This window comes from Bubalus bubalis, chromosome 5 (assembly GCF_019923935.1).
Source record: "Bubalus bubalis isolate 160015118507 breed Murrah chromosome 5, NDDB_SH_1, whole genome shotgun sequence".
Taxonomy (NCBI): Eukaryota; Metazoa; Chordata; class Mammalia; order Artiodactyla; family Bovidae; genus Bubalus; species Bubalus bubalis.
The window spans coordinates 40,765,811-40,785,584 of NC_059161.1; the positions used below are offsets into that span (position 1 = coordinate 40,765,811).

At 40.9% G+C, this 19,774-nt stretch overlaps 1 long non-coding RNA gene across 1 annotated transcript in view; it reads right to left on the minus strand.

Annotated features, from left to right (window-relative positions):
- LOC112585093 overlaps positions 1 to 19,774 on the minus strand; it is a 117,983-nt gene that overhangs the window by 42,215 nt on the left and 55,994 nt on the right. Inside the window, exon 2 of the long non-coding RNA XR_006551162.2 lies at positions 1,893 to 2,197. This is a non-coding gene — a long non-coding RNA (uncharacterized LOC112585093). The remainder of the gene's footprint in view (positions 1 to 1,892; positions 2,198 to 19,774) is intronic.

A 19,774-nucleotide genomic window follows, 5' to 3' on the forward strand; every position in this document is an offset into this window, starting at 1 on the left:
TCTGCCTTAGAAGACCCTCAGATGAATTACCACATATCTGTTTCAGGTTCTAAATCTGATTAATTCTTTAACTACAAACTGAGTAGCAATCTACTGGGTAAAGTATTATTCATAAACACCTTATATAATCCTCATAAGAACTTCATGGAATAAGTTTTATTGCCTTGATTTTTCAAATGATAAAATGAAGTTCAAAAAGTTAGATGATTCACCTAAAGTCACACAACCTGTAAAAGGAAAATCCAGAACTTCCTCTGGGGTCTTGAGATCCAAACTGAATTCCCTTCCCGCTGAACTGGGACTGGTTTCCATACATGAGGGTACAATTTCTTTGTGTCCAGACAAATGTAAGCAGACTATTGGTCAAGTTGTGACTGAATCATTTCATGTACAGGCACAAGAAAAGGAAGAGAAAAAGTAGAAGAGGGAGTGATGTAGCAGAAGGAATTTCTCAAAGTTTAAAAACAGCAAAGGTTTCTAAAAAGTTGAATTAAAGATAAGAAGCAGTTTTCTTTAAAACTTTCTTTTAATAGTTCATGCTTCATTGTCTGTCTGTCTTACTTATTCAAATTTAAGATCTTTTAATTTCTAACCCAGTGTACCAATCAGGAAGTAACTGGTATCAATTTTAAGTGAAAAAAAAAATGTTTATACAGCATGAAATTTAGATCATATATTTCTAGAATTGTATTACATTTGTCTGGAATTAAATAATTTTCCTGCTCTCAGGGGGGTCATGTGCAAGTTAAATTAAGCTCTCTGAAGGCTTCTTTTAATAATGTCAAACTTGGCTGAGAATCATTTCTTGTTTAATTGTCCCTAATTTCTTCCATGTTTAATGATATCCAGATAAAAAAAAAATTCTTCTGGTTGTTTTAATGAAGGAAATCATCACTGAATATTAACAATTTACTAAATGTGGTGCTGATTAGAAGGAAAATAGGAAAAATTAGAAGATAGCCAGATTATGAAAGATCCAACTCAAACTACACCCTAAAAAATATGTTCTCTTAAAGATATATCAATGCATTTTTCAAGGCTGTTATGCCCACATCACATCTTTTTCCTAATTTCTTTACCCCTGTAGATTATAGTCACCTATGGGTATTTCACCCCCATTTCCAATTAAAAGCACAAAAGAATCACAGAATCTAATAATTTGGAGTCAAAAGGAATCTCTCAGATGTTACTTGCTTCCAGGGTGTATTTAAAGGTAGCATTGATAGCTATTTGTTGCAACATTTATGAAGTTGGGATTCGAACTTTCTTTTTAAAAATAAGTTATGATTTGGAGATGGCAAATTCGGGTGAACCAAGAATCCCTCTGATAACCTTCACACCCAAATTCAGCTTGTTAGAAGGAAGGGGATGAGATAAAGGGATGAGAAGAGAGAAAATCCTTAATCTCCTTACAGGCAGTGAGTTACTATCAAGTACTGAAGTGGGGAAGGGATGTGTGTATCATATAGAGAAAAATCTATTGTGAAATCGGCATTAAGAGACATCATGGCCATAAGTAAAGTTTTAAGTTTGCCTATGACTCTGCTCCCCTTCCTGCAGGATATTGTTCCTGTAATAAGCCAGTCAGTGAAAAACAGCAGCTTGTTGACACTTTTTAAATGTGTGGTAATAGAGGAATGAGAAGAAAACAGTTTGTGTAGTCCAAGCCAACTCTCATATTTCAAAAGAAAAACAAAAAATATATAACTTCCAACACCTCATCCAAATCCTCTCAGGCTCAGCTTCTCAACTAAAGGTAAATGGTCCTTTCAAAGACTAATTTGGAATACTTCACTTTGATTGGCCTGTTTTCATCAAGAAATGTTCACAGAATACATCTTCTGACTATGCAATGTCCACATCAGATAAGTTAGAATGCTTATGAAACTCACCATTTTGAAGGAGTTGGACACCATATGGTTTGTTATTCCTGGATCCAGATGCACCTGTCTAGTAATCAGTTGAATTCTTCCCCTCCGCCACCCTTAACATGAAGAAAAGTCAATTCCTTCTCAGCTCTATGACCTTCTCTCTTCCCTGGATCTCATCCCATTGTCATCTTGTATCTTCACTCTTTACCTTCTTTCCAGCTTCCTCCATTCTCCAAAGCAGCCACTACACTCTTTTCTCTGCCAGTGTGATTAAGGCATGAAATCCAATTGACACACGATATTTCAATGAAGTCCATATTTATTGCCTGGTAACAAACAACAAAATATAAACAATGCAGTCATCTTACCTTCTAGAGAAGTTAGGTCATTCATTAAATTTCAGTAGGCTATGAACTATGCCTCTCCAAATGTCTGCAGTTACTTCAATTCTAAATGTTAGAAAGAAAACAAATCTTTAAGGCTGGCCTTGTATGAAAGCCACTGACCCCTTCAGTGTGATATGGGACCCTAGAAGGGGTTGGGGGAAGATGGCAGGGGTCTGAAAGATGAAAGAATAAATGCTGTAGAATCACAGAGCTACTAGAAACTTCAAGAGATCACTTGACCCAACTGCTTACATTTTACAGATGAAAACATACAGTGCCATAGACTTTTAAGAGGTTGTTCAAGATCACCATGCTAGCTAGAAGTTGCCAAGAGTTAATTCTCTGATGCAACAATATTTTGGCTTATTTTTTATTTATACTACTTCTATTTTTTTCCATTTTATTTATTTATTTTTTTAATGTTGAATTTTATTTTTTTTTAATTTAAATTTATTTATTTTAACTGGAGGCTAATTACTTTACAATATTGTATTGGTTTTGCCATACATCAACATGAATCCACCACGGGCGTACACGTGCTCCCCATCCTGAACCCCCCTCCCACCTCCCTCCCTGTACCATCCCTCTGGCTCATCCCACTGCACCACCCTGTATCCTGCATCAAACCTGATTTATTTCTTATATGATATTATGCATGTTTAAATGCCATTCTCCCAAATCATCCCCCCTCTCCCTCTCCCACGGAGTCCAAAAGACTGTTCTATACATCTGTGTCTCTTTTGCTGTCTCGCATACAGGGTTATCGTTACCATCTTTCTAAATTCCATATATATGCATTAGTAAACTGTATTGGTGTTTTTCTTTCTGGCTTACTTCACTCTGTATAATAGGCTCCAGTTTCATCCACCTCATTAGAACTGATTCAAATGTATTCTTTTTAATGGCTGAGTAATACTCCATTGTGTATATGTACCACAGCTTTCTTATCCATTCATCTGCTGATGGACATCTAGGTTGCTTCCATGTCCTGGCTATTATAAACAGTGCTGTGATGAACATTGGGGTACACGTGTCTCTTTCCCTTCTGGTTTCCTCAGTGTGTATGCCCAGCAGTGGGATTGCTGGGTCATAAGACAGTTCTATTTCCAGTTTTTTAAGGACTCTCCACACTGTTCTCCATAGTGGCTGTACTAGTTTGCATTCCCACCAACAGTGTAAGAAGGTTCCCTTTTTTCCACACCCTCTCCAGCATTTATTGCTTGTAGACTTTTGGATTGCAGCCATTCTGACTGGCATGAAATGGTACCTCATTGTGGTTTTGATTTGCATTTCTCTGATAATGAGTGATGTTGAGCATCTTTTCATGTGTTTGTTAGCCATCTGTATGTCTTCTTTGGAGAAATGTCTATTTAGTTCTTTGGCCCACTTTTTGATTGGGTCATTTATTTTTCTGGAATTGAGCTGTAGGAGTTGCTTGTATATTTTTGAGATTAGTTGTCAGTTGCTTCCTATGCTATTATCTTCTCCCATTCTGAAAGCTGTCTTTTCACCTTGCTTATAGTTTCTATTTTTAAACGGGGAGTCATACTATTAATACCACACCAATCATACGCTATATTGCACATAACCAAATTCCTTTTTCTTTTACCCTAATATTAATAACTAGACCTCATTTTTTACCCACTTCATATCTTACCATTCTCTCTTTTTTCTAGAATACATGTGACCTACTAATCTCATTTCATCTCCTTGGTTTGGCAAATTTGGAAGTGACTTCTGGCCCCACATTGGGCTCTGACCTTGTACCTGATATTCATTCAGTCTCTACTTAAACTTTTATCTCAACATACAATGCTCCAAAGTGCTTCCATTCTCTATCTTCTCAACTTTGTTCCTCCATTCACTTCCTAGTTCAGTTCAGTTGCTCAGTCACGTCCAACTCTTTGTGTCCCCATGAACCACAGCATGCTAGGACTCCCTGTCTGTCATCAACTCCCGGAGTTCACTCAAACCCATGTCCATTGTAATGGTGATGCAATCCAACCATCTCATCCTCTGTTGTCCCCTTCTCCTCCCGCCCTCAATCTTTCCCAGCATCAGGGTCTTTTCAAATGAGTCAGATCTCTGCATCAGGTGGCCAAAGTATTGGAGTTTCAGCTTCAACATCAGTCCCTCCAATGAACACCCAGGACTAATCTCCTTTAGGATGGACTGGTTGGATCTCCTTGCAGTCCAAGGGACTCTCAAGAGTCTTCACCAACACCGAAGTTCAAAAGCATCAATTCTTCAGCACTCAGCTTTCTTTATAGTCCAACTCTCACATCCATACATGACTATTGGAAAAACCATAGTCTTCACTAGATGGACCTTTTTTGGCAAAGCAATGTCTCTGCTTTTTAATATGCTGTCTAGTTGGTCATAACTTTCCTTCCAAGGAGCAAGCATCTTTTAATTTCATGGCTGCAGTCACCATCTGCAGTGATTTTAGGGTACTCAGAAATAAGTTAGATAGAGCCCTGTTTCTCTCCCAATCCCTATCTGAGCTTGCATAAATCCCATAGGATGGATGCTACATTTGAAGGGATTCAGGGGACAAATGATCAGTATGGATTCCTTGCACTGGGTACAACTCCTGGATTACAGATCCCTCATAACAAGGACCTCTACCCGGAAGCCCTAGTGTAAGTCTGCACATCAACAACTCTAACCCCTGAACCAATGCAATGGAGACTCACAAAAATCTGAGTTGCCACACCCTCAACAACCAATATTCCCTCAAAAATGTAACCCAGATTTTCCTGGTGGTACAAAGGATAAGAATTTGCCTGCCAGTACAGGGGACACAGGTTCGATGCCTGGTCCAGGAAGATTCCAGATGCCTCTGAGCGACAAAATCTTGTGTGCCACAGCCGTCTGCCTACAGCCTATGCTCTGCAACAAGAGGAGCCACCACAACACGTAGCCTGCACACAGCAGCTAGAGAGTAGCCCTCACTTGCTGCAACTAGAGAAAGCCCAGGTGCAGCAACAAAGACCCAGCACAACCAAAAGTAAGTATATAAATAATCTTTATTTATATATGTATATAAATCTCCATAAGCTATCTCAAGCTATGACTGACTCTAAAAGAACTGAAGTGTGTTTACTTACAGGGATCTCTCCAGAAGGCATTTGGGACCAGGTGTCTCCACCATAGTGGAGCCCACTATACTTCACCTTTCTAATGTCCCTCCTCCCGTGTTTGAAGCCCCTTTGTGGTCTAATCTCTCCTATGCGTCCACCATTAGAGATACTCTGTGCTGCCCCTCCTTCATGCCTTCCCTAACAATCCTTTTCTACAGGACCTCTCCTCATTGTCAATCACTCCTCAGACACATCTACAACTGTGTCCCTCAGAATTTCTCTAGATTCAAAAGACTAAAGTCAGTCACCCAGTCTCTTTTACTCTTCCATTTCTCTCACTCAGCTACCCTCCCTATACCTGCTTTTCATCTTAACCAGATCCACCAATCTAATAACCCAATCAAGTTTCTCCCAGTTAGCCCTTTCAGACTCACTTCCTTCCCTATCTGGCATATTGCTCTAAATAATAAAAAGCACAGTACACCATTCCTGGGCAATCTTGCCCATTTCTATTGGAGAAGACAATACCAGATATTTTGTCTCCAACCCAGATCTCCTTCTTAAACTCTAGGTTGAGGTATTAAAGTAACTGGCCTTTTCATAGACACCAAAAACTCAACATCTTCATAACTGACACAAAACTATTTTTCCTAATAGTCTTGTTTTCCTGAAATAGAAAGAGCTTCTTGCATCCAGTAGGGAGAGAACTACTTCCATCAATACAATGACAACTGCCTGGCTGTTGAATAACCTAAACAGAAAATCCAAATCATAAAGTATACTTCCTGACTGCTTTCCCCTGCTACTGATAACTTAAGAATGCATAGACTTAGACCTTTGGGCAGTTATTTAACAAAAACTTTTAAGTAGGGCTGCTTTCAGAAAACAGTGATAAAATTAACCCAAAAGATTGCAGCTCTAAAAGCTACCCACTGTCTTAAACATGTTGTTTGGTTACACATATGTTGGTCTTTCCACTGTGAATCCTGATAGATTTGCTCTCTCATATGATCTGATAAACTGCCTTCAACTCTTTAGTCTGGTATTTCAGATACAGCTTGCCTATCATCTTTGCTCTTTGAATAATTTTTGTTCAATTATCCAGTCCAAGCCACACCTTCCTTCTAAGTAATTTTTCTCTTGTCTGGTGACCAACCTAAGAAACCAATTTGTTGTTATTCGGTTGCTCAGTCATGTCTGACTCTTTGCGACCCCATGGACTGCAGCACACCAGGCATCCCTGTCCATCAACATCTCCCAGAGCTTGCTCAAACTCATGTCCATCAAGTCGGTGATGCCATCCAACCATCTTATCCTCTGTCATCCCCTTCTCCTTCTGCCTTCGATCTTTCCCAGCTTCAGGGTCTTTTCTAATGAGTCAGCTCTTTGCATCACATGGCCAAAGTACTGGAGCTTCAGCTTCATTATCAGTCCTTCCAGTGAATATTCAGGATTTGTTTCCTTAGGATTGACTGGTTTGATCTCCTTGCAGTCCAAGGGACTCTCAAGAGTCTTCAAAAGCATTAATTCTTTGGTGCTAAGCCTTCCTTGTGGTTCAACTCTCACATCCGTACATGACTACTGGAAAAACCATAGCTTTAACTATATGGATCTTTGTCAGCAAGGTAATGGTTGCAAGTCTGTAACTAATTTAATCTTTACTTATTCTTTGCCTGAGTCCTTCACTAGAATGGAAGTTCTGTAAAGTCAATAATATTTTTATTTACCATGTTTTTATCTTCAGTGCTTGTAACAGTAGTTGGTGCATAGTATGTGGCCAAAATAAATATTTGTTGAGCACATGGAAAGAAGTGAGATGGCTTTCAGGCTTGTAGATGGTGACTGATAGTTGAAGAAGAATAATAGGATGGGACTTAAGACCTTTAGCAGCTTAAAACTAAGAAAAATTAAAGTAATACTAGGAAGGAAAAAGTCAAAGTATAGGTATCTGTGGGGTTGCACAGAGTTGGACATGACTGAAATGCATAGGACAAGTCTCTGCCCAGAGGCAGAGACCTAAAGGAAACTAGATGATTAAAAGGCTCAGGAAAACCATGCCTACCTAGGACTTCAAAGTAGAAGTAACTCTCTGATCATAGCAATAATAAGATTTGGAAAGGACTTTCACATGAACAAGATCAGACATGCGCTTTTTCGGGAAGGGGGATTTGGAGGAGAGCACCTTTTTGTTTCAGCACCAAAGATAAACTCTGAGACGTGTTCTTGTCTGAGGAACTGAGATTATCATGGACTTTTTCAACCTCTTATCCTGCACGGACAATTGCATCTCCTTTCCTTTCTGGAGAACTTTTTTCTGATCTCAGTTTCCCCCTATTTCCTTATAGATCTGGTTCTGCTGATGATTCAGTTTCTCTTGCTACCTCTTTCTCAATGTCTCTATTATCTATAAACTTGGCCATTTCCTTCTCTCCTAAATGTATTAACCTAATATTACACAGCATCCACACAGAAGGAAATGGCAACCCACTCCAGTATTCTTGCCTGGAGAATCCCATGGACAGATGAGCCTGGCAGGTTACAGTCCATAGGGTTGCAAGAGTTGGATACAATTTAGCAACTTCACCACCACCACACAGCATCCATGCAAGACACTTTCCTAATTCTTATCCTCCTCTTTGAGGTCAAGCTTATAGAAGGAGCAGATTATGCCTCCTGTATAATTTTTTTCCTTCAGGTCCCATCACTCAATAGAAACCCACTCTAGCAATACCAACAAAATCCCTTAACTGTCAAATGCAAAGGGCTATTTTCAATGCTTACCTAATTGATTATGCTATCACATTGTTTCCCAAAGAGAATTCCTTGGGTTCTAGTTCTTTGTGCTATTATTCAGACTAGTTATGTAAGAAAGAGAGGGAGAGATTTAAGGTCAAATAAGCTTTGGAAACATTACATTAGAAATTAAAATGTATAGGTTTCTTAACATCAACACTTTTAAAAGACATTAATATGCTAAATTGTTGTGTGATTCTGCAAGAAAAGTAAGTAGACTTCAGCATTTCTCTCACTTAGTTGCCCACAGAATCTTTTTCCAAATAGTATTTCATGGGAGGATTATTCCTTGGAATAGCCTTTGAGAAATACTTCTTATCCTTTGACACAGGTGACCACTACTTTCAATATTTTTTCCTCCTCGGATTCTATGATATGCTGTTTCTACTGTCTTCTTTCTGTTCTCAAACTTTGCTTCCTCTACTCAACCCTTAAACTTTAGTTTTTTCCTTGCCTTTGTCCTAGGTCTCTTTCTACCTATGTTCTTTTTGAAAGTGAAAATGTTAGTTGCTCAGTCGTGGTCAACTCTTTCCAACTTCACGGACTGTAGCCAGACTTCTCTAGCTACAGGCTTCTCTGTCTGTGGGATTTTATAGGCAAGAATACAGGAGTAGATAGCCATTCCCTTTTTCAGGGGATTTCACAATGAATCCGGGTCTCCTGCTTTGCAGGCAGCTTCTTTACCATGGGTGATCTCATTTGCCATCTTGATTTTAGTATTTACTATGAAGTGATGATCCTCAAATCTATATTTTTAACCAAGATCTCTCCACTGCATTCTCCAAATGCCATACAAGGTCTCCTTAACATTTCCACTTGAATATATTCCAAATTATCTCTAACTCAGCATGTGCAAAGTTTTTCCCCAAACCCCAATCCTTTTCTTGTGTTTCCTATTACATTGAGAAGCACCACTAGTCATTAAATCATCTAAGTTAGAAATCATCTAAGATTTTCCTGCCTTGCTCTTCACATATTCAATTCAGTTCAGTCACTCAGTCATATCCGACTCTTTGAGACCCCATGAATCACAGCACGCCAGGCCTCCCTGTCCATCACCAACTCCCGGAGTTCACTCAAACTCATGTCCATCGAGTTGGTGATGCCATCCAGCCATTTTATCCTCTGTTGTCCCCTTCTCCTCCTGCCCCCAGTTCCTCCCAGCATCAGAGTCTTTTCCAATGAGTCAACTCTTCGAATGAGGTGGCCAAAGTACTGGAGTTTCAGCTTTAGCATCAGTCCTTCCAATGAACACCCAGGACTGATCTCCTTCAGAATGGACTGGTTGGATCTCCTTGTAGTCCAAGGGACTCTCAACAGTCTTCTCCAACACCACAGTTCAAAAGCATCAATTCTTTGGTGCTCATCCTTCTTCACAGTCCAACTCTCACACCCATACATGACCACTGGAAAAACCATAGCCTTGACTAGATGGACCTTTGTTGGCAAAGTAATGTCTCTGCTTTTCAATATGCTATCTAGGTTGGTCATAACTTTCCTGCCAAGGAGTAAGCGCCTTTTAATTTCATGGCTGCAGTCACCATCTGCAGTGATTTTGGAGCCCCCAAAAATAAAGTCTGACACTGTTTCCACTGTTTCCCCATCTATTTCCCATGAAATGATGTTATCAACCATCAAATCCTATAAATATCCAAGCTGTCTTAATTCTACAGATATCTAACCTATTCAAATTTCTCCATTTATTGAGCAAATATTTACACACTTAGAACTAACTCTATGGGCTTCCCAGGTGGTGCAATGGTAAAGAATCTTCTTGCCAAGGCAGAAGGCATGAGTTTGATCCCTGGGTCAGGAAGATTCCCTGGAGAAGGCAACACACTCCAGCATTCTTGCCTGGGAAAATCCCATGGGCAGAGGAGCTGATGGGCTACAGTCCATGGGATCTCAAGAGTTGGACATGACTAAGCAACTGAGCATGCATGCACTAACTACACTCCAGTCACAAGTCTAAGTACTTTGGACACAGCATCTAATGAAATAGATACCTTATACCAAAGGACCTATATTTTGGTAGTGAAAAAATAAACCTTATATAGGTGTTAAAGGCTGAATGTGACTCCCCCAAATTCACAAATTGAAGGGTAAACCTCCCAGTATCTCAGAATGTGACTCTATTTGGAGATAGGATCTTAATAGAGGTAATTTAGTTAAAATAAAGTCATTGATGTGGGCCCTAATTGACTGGTGTCCTTATAAGAGGAGGAGTTTAGGGCACAGACATATACAGAGGGAAGACCATGTGAAGAAACATGGAAAAGACGGCCATCAACAAGTCAAGGAGAGAAATAGAAGAAATCAACCGTACTGACACCTTGATCTTGGACTTCTAGTCTACAAAATTGTGAGAAAATAACTTTGTTGTTTAAGCTGCCAATCTCTAATGCTTTGTTTTGGCAGCCCTGGCAAATTAACCCACCATGTAAACAAATTTTTAAAAAGAAAAATATCAATGATTAAAATTGTTGTGAAGGAAATAAAATAGAGATTTGATAGCAAAGTCAGATGCTCAGAGACAGGGACCAACCAGCCTAGCACATTCTGGGGTGAGCAGGATGAGGGAGAAAAATCTGAGCTAGAAGGTCAAGGTGACAAGAGATGACACAGAGAGAGGCAGGACCAGATCCTAAAATGGACCTTTTACCTATTTTTGTACTTAAGGTTTTCATCTTTTTTGCATTGTTTTTTAGGATAATTTGAATATTAACTGTACTCATTGTCTAACTATAACAATACCCAGTTGTGGATGTGACTGGTGATAGAAGCAAGGTCCGATGCTGTAAAGAGCAATATTGCATAGGAACCTGGAATGTCAGGTCCATGAATCAAGGCAAATTGGAAGTGGTCAAACAAGAGATGGCAAGAGTGAATGCCGACATTCTGGGAATCAGCGAACTAAAATGGACTGGAACAGGTGAATTTAACTCAGATGACCATTAGATATACTACTGCGGGCAGGAATCCCTCAGAAGAAATGGAGTAGCCATCATGGTCAACAAAAGAGTTTGAAATGCAGTACTTGGATGCAATCTCAAAAACGACAGAATGATCTCTGTTCATTTCCAAGGCAAACCATTCAGTATCACAGTAATCCAAGTCTATGCCCCAACCAGTAATGCTGAAGAAGCTGAAGTTGAATGGTTCTATGAAGACCTACAAGACCTTTTAGAACTAACACCGAAAAAAAGATGTCCTTTTCATTATAGGGGACTGGAATGCAAAAGTAGGAAGTCAAGAAACACCTGGAGTAACAGGCAAATTTGGCCTTGGAGTACAGAATGAAGCAGGCCAAAGACTAATGGAGTTTTGCCAAGAAAATGCACTGGTCATAGCAAACACCCTCTTCCAGCAACACAAGAGAAGACTCTACACATGGACATCACCAGATGGTCAACACCGAAATCAGATTGATTATATTCTTTGCAGCCAAAGAAGGAGAAGCTCTATACAGTCAACAAAAACAAGACCAGGAGCTGACTGTAGCTCAGATCACAAACTCCTTATTGCCAAATTCAGACTTAAATTGAAGAAAGTAGGGAAAACCACTAGACCATTCAGGTATGACCTAAATCAAATCCCTTATGATTATACAGAGGAAGTGAGAAATAGATTTAAGGGACTAGATCTGATAGATACAGTGCCTGAAGAACTATGGACTGAAGTTCGTGACATTGTACAGGAGACAGGGATCAAGACCATCCCCATGGAAAAGAAAAGCAAAAAAGCAAAATGGCTGTCTGAGGAGGCCTTACAAATAGCTGTGAAAAGAAGAGAAGCGAAAAGCAAAGGAGAAAAGGAAAGATATAAGCATTTAAATGCAGAGTTCCAAAGAATAGCAAGAAGAGATAAGAAAGCCTTCCTCAGTGATTAATGCAAAGAAATAGAGGAAAACAACAGAATGGGAAAGACTAGTGATCTCTTCAAGAAAATTAGAGATACCAAGGGAACATTTTATGCAAAGATGGGCTCGATAAAGGACAGAAATGGTATGGACCTAACAGAAGCAGAGGATATTAAGAAGAGGTGGCAGGAATACACAGAAGAACTGTACAAAAAAGATCTTCACGACCCAGATAATCACGATGGTGTGATCACTCACCTAGAGCCAGACTCCTGGAATGTGAAGTCAAGTTGGCCTTAGAAAGCATCACTACGAACAAATCTAGTGGAGGTGATGGAATTCCAGTTGAGCTATTTCAAATCCTGAAAGATGATGCTATGAAAGTGCTGCACTCAATATGCCAGCAAATTTGGAAAACTCAGCAGTGGCCACAGGACTGGAAAAGGTCAGTTTTCATTCCAATCCCAAAGAAAGGCAATGCCAAAGAATGCTCAAACTACCACACAATTCTACTCCTCTCATACGCTAGTAAAGTAATGCTCAAAATTCTCCAATCAGGCTTCAGCAATATGTGAACCATGAAATTCCAGTTGTTCAAGCTGGTTTTAGAAAAGGCAGAGGAACCAGAGATCAAATTGCCAACATCTGCTGGATCATGGAAAAAGCAAGAGAGTTCCAGAAAAACATCTATTTCTGCTTTATTGACTATGCCAAAGCCTTTGACTGTGTGGATCACAGTAAACTGTGGAAAATTCTTCAAGAGATGGGCACACCAGACCACCTGACCTGCCTCTTGAGAAACCTGTATGCAGGTCAGGAAGCAACAGTTAGAACTGGACATGGAACAACAGACTGGTTCCAAATAGGAAAAGGAGTTCGTCAAGGCTGTATATTGTCACCCTGCTTATTTAACTTATATGCAGAGTACATCATGAGAAATGCTGGGCTGGAAGAAGCACAAGCTGGAATCAAGATTGCCGGGAGAAATCTCAATAACCTCGGATATGCAGATGACACTACCCTTATGGCAGAAAGTGAAGAGGAACTAAAAAGCCTCTTGAAGGTGAAAGAGGAGAGTGAAAAAGTTGGCTTAAAACTCAACATTCAGAAAACAAAGATCATGGCATCTGGTCCCATCACTTCATGGGAAATAGATGGGGAAACAGTGGAAACAGTGTCAGACTTTATTTTTTTGGGCTCCAAAATCACTGCAGATGGTGACTGCAGCCATGAAATTAAAAGAGGCTTTAATTTAATGGACCATTTAATTTAATGGAAGAAAAGTTATGACCAACCTAGATAGCATATAGAAAAGCAGCGACATTACTTTGCCAACAAAGGTCCATCTAGTCAAGGCTATGGTTTTCCCTGTGGTCATGTATGGATGTGAGAGTTGGACTGTGAAGAAGGCTGAGTGCCAAAGAATTGATGCTTTTGAAGTGTGGTGTTGGAGAAGATTCTTGAGAGTCCCTTTGACTGCAAGGAGATCCAACCAGTCCATTCTGAAGGAGATCAGCCCTGGGATTTCTTTGGAAGGACTGATGCTAAAGCTGAAACTCCAGTACTTTGGCCTCCTCATGCGAAGAGTTGACTCATTGGAAAAGACTCTGATGCTGGGAGGGATTGGGGGAAGGAGGAGAAGGGGACAACAGAGGATGAGATGGCTGGATGGCATCACTGACTCGATAGACGTGAGTCTGAGTGAACTCCGGGAGTTGGTGATGGACAGGGAGGCCTGGTGTGCTGCGATTCATGGGGTTGCAAAGAGTCAGACACAATTGAACAACTGAACTGAACTGAACTAGCCTTTTAAGAAGTACTCTTTGTTACTTTAAGATGATAGAAATATCTATAATGATGAAGACCAGGATGCACTAATCCTGGTCTCCAACTCTTCTCTGGGTTGTCATCATTGAGTAAATTCAGGGTGTGCCAAATCAGAAGTAAAGGTTTATTCATGAAGCCCAATAACTCCCATAGTAATGAACTCCCTGCTAAAACACTCACCGTGGACCTGAGGTCAAAATGGGACTTTCTTAAGTCCAGAGCTTGGGAGAGCCAATCAAGTCTGTTAAGATGACATAAATTGTTCCCCAGCTGCTTCACAGGCACATCAACAGTAGGACAGAGAAACCAAGAAAGCCCAGGAGAGTAAAGTTCTGTCTGTGCCTGCTTCCAGAGGGCAAACTCCAGCACTGACCCTGGTACAGCTCTCATACAGAAGGAGGAAGAGGAAGGAGCACACTGTTCTTACCTACCCACGTTGCAGTCAGTGCAGGGGAAAGCAGAAAGTCCATTCCTCTGCTCTAAGACACAGGACCCAGGCCAGAGGACATCAGACTCTTCCCCATAAGACTAGCTATTCCTTCTCCCTTGGAGACAAGCATAAGAGGTGGAAAGAAACACAGAAACCCCCTTGCATGTACTTCCCAGAAAGGATGGAAGGGTTGATGGAACTTCCTTTCCACGGGGACCACAGAAGAATATGAAGTGGGGAGTAAAAGAGTCTTCCGCTAGAATCCACCTAAGTTTTCTGTTAATAATTTCAGAAATCATCACACTTTCAGGTTTCATATTAATAAACAAACATGCGTGCATATTCACCCTACTCCTCCATAAACTGAGGTTACATTGTAGGCTGAGGCTGATGGGTGGGAAAAGGTTGTGAGCCATCCTGAAGGACCATTTTCTGAGCTAGAAATTTAGCTATTTTAAAAGACTGTGTTTCACGTAATACATCACAGGCCCTCTGAATTTGCTTGAAACTTATGTAGAGGTAGGTCTATTTCATTCTTCGGCAGCCAAGGCAAAAATAGCAACAGCAGCAGAAACAGTGAGTTCCTATAGACCCTCTACTGGGCACAAGTTGTAGGGTGCTGGGTAGAAAAGAGTGTAAAGTTCTGTTCCTAACTTCAAGGTCTAGTCAGGGAAGTCACTGTGCTTAGGACTTGCCTTGTTTATAGAGTTTTCTCTCCTAGATTGACTTCCCTGGTGGCTCAGATGATAAAGCATCTGCCTACAATGCAGAAGAACCAGGTTCAATCCCTGGGTCTGGAAGATCTCCTGGAGAAGGAAATGGCAACCCACTCCAGTACTCTTGCCTGGAAAATCCCATGGATGGAAGAGCCTGGTAGGCTACAGTCCATGGGGTCGCAAAAAGTCCGGATACGACTGAGCGACTTGCCTTGTTTATAGAGTTTTCTCTCCTAGATTTTTATACCAGCAAACCTACTAGACTTGAAGACAAGATGAAAGGATGCAGGGAAAACTTCCAATTATCTGGTGCACAGATATAACTAAAACTCACGTGGTAGGCACAGTTCTAAGGAAGTGCCCCACCCTTCTCTGAGATTCACCTCCTGGCCATTAAACTCTAATCTAGGCACTGCTGTGAAGAGATTTTGTAGATGGAATTAAGTTCACTCATTAGCTGAGCTTCCCCTGGAGGAGGAAATGGCCACCCACTCCAGTATTCTGGCCTGGAGAATCCCATGGACAGAGGAGCCTGGAGGGCTTCAGTCCATAGAGTCACAACTAGTCAGACATGACTGAAGCGACTTAGCATAGCACATCAGCTGAGCTTAAAATAGGAAGATGACTCTGGATTATCTGGGTAGGCCCAACATAGTCACATGAGCCCTTAAAAGCAGAAGTGGAGGCAGAGGATTCAGAGAGGTGTGGCTAAAGAGGTGAGCGGAGGCCAGATGAGGCAGAAGGGGAAGGTCAGAGGGGTTAGAAGCTTGAGGACTCAACCCACATGGTTGCTGGCTTTGAAGATGGAGGAAGGGGGCCATGAGTCAGGGAATACTGGTGGCCTCTAGAAACTAGTAACATACCCTGACCAATTGCAAACAAAGAAACAGATCCCTCAGGCCAACATGCAACTGGACCTGGCCAAATCCTGAATGAGCCTGGAAGCAAGCTCCAGACCCTTGTTGATGCCTCATCTCAGTCCTACGAGACTCAAAGTCTTGGATGCTGTGACTGCATCTCTGTGCTTCAGAACTACAAGATAATAAATGGGTGCTAAACTGCTAAATTTGTGATAACTTGTAATAGCAACACTAAAAAACTGATATAGCCCAAGAAAGTTATTCTGTTATGAGGCTAACAAAAAGAGAAGCTGAACAGAGAAGGGAGCAGAGGAGATTGTGTATCCCTTTGCAAAATTTTATATAAATAGCACTGAGTAATGCTGGGAAAGACTGAAGGCAGGAGGAGAAGAAGACAACAGAGAACAAGATGTTTGGATGGCATCACCAACTCGATGGACATGAGTTTGAGCAAATTCTGGGAGTCAGTGATGGACAGGAAAGCCTGGTGTGCTGCAGTCCATGGCGTTGCAAAGAGTTGGACACGACTGAGTGACTGAACTGAACTTAACTGAATTAATTATGATTTCTCTTCGCATTCTAAAGAAATGCTCACTTTTGTACCTAATTGTATTTTCCTCATTTTGTATACTACTTTATATAAGTTTCTTGTTGTCCATACTTGGATCTTCTCCAGCAAGGATGAATGTTCATGTAACAGACTTCTTTCTCCCATATTCTTGGATCCAAGGACAGTTTTGGTAGAGGGGTGGGATGCAAAGGAGGTGGGAGGAAGGTCCAAGAGGGAGGAGATATATGCATACATATAGCTGATACACTTCGTTGTGCAGCAGAAACACAACACTGTGAAGCAATTATACTCCAATAAAAATAAAGAGCACTGAGTTTCTTAGTTGATACTCTTGTCTTTCTTTTAAGAAGTAAGCCTTATGGCAAAACCAATACAATATTGTAAAATAATTAGCCTTCCATTAAAATAAATAAATTAAAAAAAAAAAAAAAGAAGTAAGCCTCTGTCTGGACTCAACACTAGGGAAAGATGTATTTTCAAAATATTTAAGTTAAGCAAATGCCCGCTAGCATCCTATCCTACACCTTTTAAAAAATAACAGGATGCCTGTCAAGACCAAAAATAAGAAGGGTGTACCTTGAGGATTTTGATAGATAATGTTATTATTCTTTCAAACATTCCAGTTCCCCTTTCTGTAGTATTCTTCCCTGCAGGATTATATGTTACCCTCCATGACATCAGGCCTAACCGTGTAAGCTTTGGTTCATCAAATGCAAGCGGAAGTTATGCTTGCCACTTACAAGCAGAAGTTTAAGAGCTAGCATGAAGTTCACTGGGGACCACTTACTTCTTCCATGAGCCTAGCAACGCCCCAGATAGAGGCTGCATCATCATTCTGGGTCTCACAATGAAGATAGGGAGCAAGAGCCTCAACTGACCAGTGATGGAAATGTAAATTGAGCAAGAAATAAACCTTTGTTGATAGGAGCCACTTGGATTTGGAGGTCATTTTTTATCATAGTATAATTGAGCCAAGCTGACTGATGTAGGTGTAGTCCTAGAAATGTCAACCCCTTTAAAGTCTAGGAGTCAGTAAGCAAGTCAGTCTGAAGCAAACCTTTCTGTTCACTGTGGGTAAATATAAAAGGTTCCTCTTGCTTATGCAAAAATAAGCTGGATGACATTGTCTGGGTTAGGGATGTGACAAATTGCCTCGAGTAATAAGTGTACTGGTTAAAGAAGGATAGACTCTTCTATGATAACAATTAGACCCCTAAATCTCAAGACTTCACAAAATAAAGACATATTTCTCATGCTCCCAAGAGATCGTGCAGACTGACTACTTTCCTATTAATAGGTGACTTTCCTCTAGGCAGTGACTCGGGGCTCAGGCTATTCCCTTCTCATGGCTTTACCATCTTGGAATCCTTTACTTTCAGCCATGCAGATAAAGCAAAGGGCACGTGGAAAGGTTTTATGGAAAAACCTGGGGACAATAGGGCATGTGGGCCCATATTCTCTGTGTGTTTCTCATCACAGTTTCCACCTTGAAGCAAGGAAGGCTGGAAAATGAAGTCTTCCTATGTGAACGGGAGGAAAGTGGTTTTATGAATGATTATATTCTGTCCACCACAATGAAGCACTCTTTTCATAGGAGAAAAGTATTAAAGAGATGTTGAATTTTCTGTGGCTTTAAAAGAGTGCTATTATTTGGGTGATGGTGGAGAACATTGACTCTCTTTTCACTGTAGTTGGAGAAGGAAATAGCAACCCACTCCAGTACTCTTGCCTGGAAAATTCCATGGATGGAGGAGGAGCCTGGTAGGCTACAGTCCATGGGGTCGCAAAGAGTCAGACACAACTGAGTGACTTCACTTTCTCTCACTGTAGTTATTAGAACCCAACTAAACCTCTCAGTGTTGGTCAGTTTCTGCCCCTAGCTGTCTGTGTGTGTGAACCAAAAGAACCTTCTGCTAGAGCCATATGAAAGCCAACAGAGGCCAAGTACAGATGAAGAACCGCTGCATAAAATGGAGGTGTCAGGGCCACCAAGGGCACCACTGCTGCTGTGGACAAGCCCTGCTGGAGAGAGGTGCAAGACTGGTCTTCACAGTCCCCAGTGGTGGTAAGCAAGGAACTGACCAGACCCCCCGTTCTCTCTATTTTTACATAGCGTTAACCCTGAAGTTTCTAGGCAATTGAAGTAGGAGAACCTCAAGAGAAATTTTGGCTTCCTTGCTGAGAAAATGTGTAGCAGTTCAAACAAATAGTTAAAGAGCAAAAAGATGTCTCATGTTTGAATAACAAGTTTGTTGAGCAATTCATTCCAATTAACTGAAGAGAAAGATGATAGGAAAATACTAAAGAGAGGAAGGAGAGCTTCAGAATGGAAGAAAGTGAACATGAAAAAGTAAGTGATTCATTTATATTAATTTTGGTTTTTCTGGGATTTCCCCGGAGGTCCAATGGTTAAGACTTCACCTTTCAATGCAGGGGGTGCAAGTTCGATTCCTGGTCACAGAGGTTAAGAGCCCACACGCCTGGCAGCCAAAAACAAAACAAACAAACAAAAAAAAAAAAATCAGAACATAAACAATGGAAGCAATATTGTAACTAATTAAATAAAGATTTTAAAAATAGTCCATTAAAAAAAATCTTTTAAAAAATTGTTTTGTTTTTTTTTTCCTTTAATCAATAACCCCCAGCCCTGCAGCAGGGCAAGCCAGGGAGGTTAGCTGGCCAGGACAGCACTTACTGAGAGAGGGATGGTTTTCTGTGATTCTCAAGTGATTCTACTTTTGAAATTCAGAGTCTAGAGAACAGAGCAGCGTTTCTGCTCTGTGTATTGAGTCACGGCAGGGGTAAGAGGATACCCGTCTAGTGTGTACTTAAAGCACTGTGGGGGTGTTTGATCTAACTTCTTACATAAACAGGATCTACATGTGAGAACACTTTCAAAGTGTACACGTGGAGCTGCACTAGAGACACAGCAGCAGGTGTGCAGCCAGCCAACCACTCACACGGGACTGGAACTGACAACGTTCTGAAGCCTGTGGGGCTCCTCGCAACCTCCCCACTTGCTCAGCCCACTCAGACACAAACTTAATGAGGTGCCTCTCACCTGTGGGCTGCCCCTACGCAAACCCCAACTGCACATCTGATCTAATCTCCAGAAGCCTTTCATATAGAGAACACACTTGCTCAAACACCCCTCCCTCATGGGAAAATGGCATCTCTGCTCAACAGCACAATTTTCTCTTGGGAACTCACAAATCATCTGCTCTCACTAAAACAATGGAATCATGGACTTGTTAAGAAAGCCATCTGCCATCTCTGTCTGTTCATCAAATCAACTGTTTGACTCAATGGATCTATGAGTATTGTGACTACCCTGTTCTACCCCAGGCCCTCATCTGCCCATGATGGACAGCAATTTGA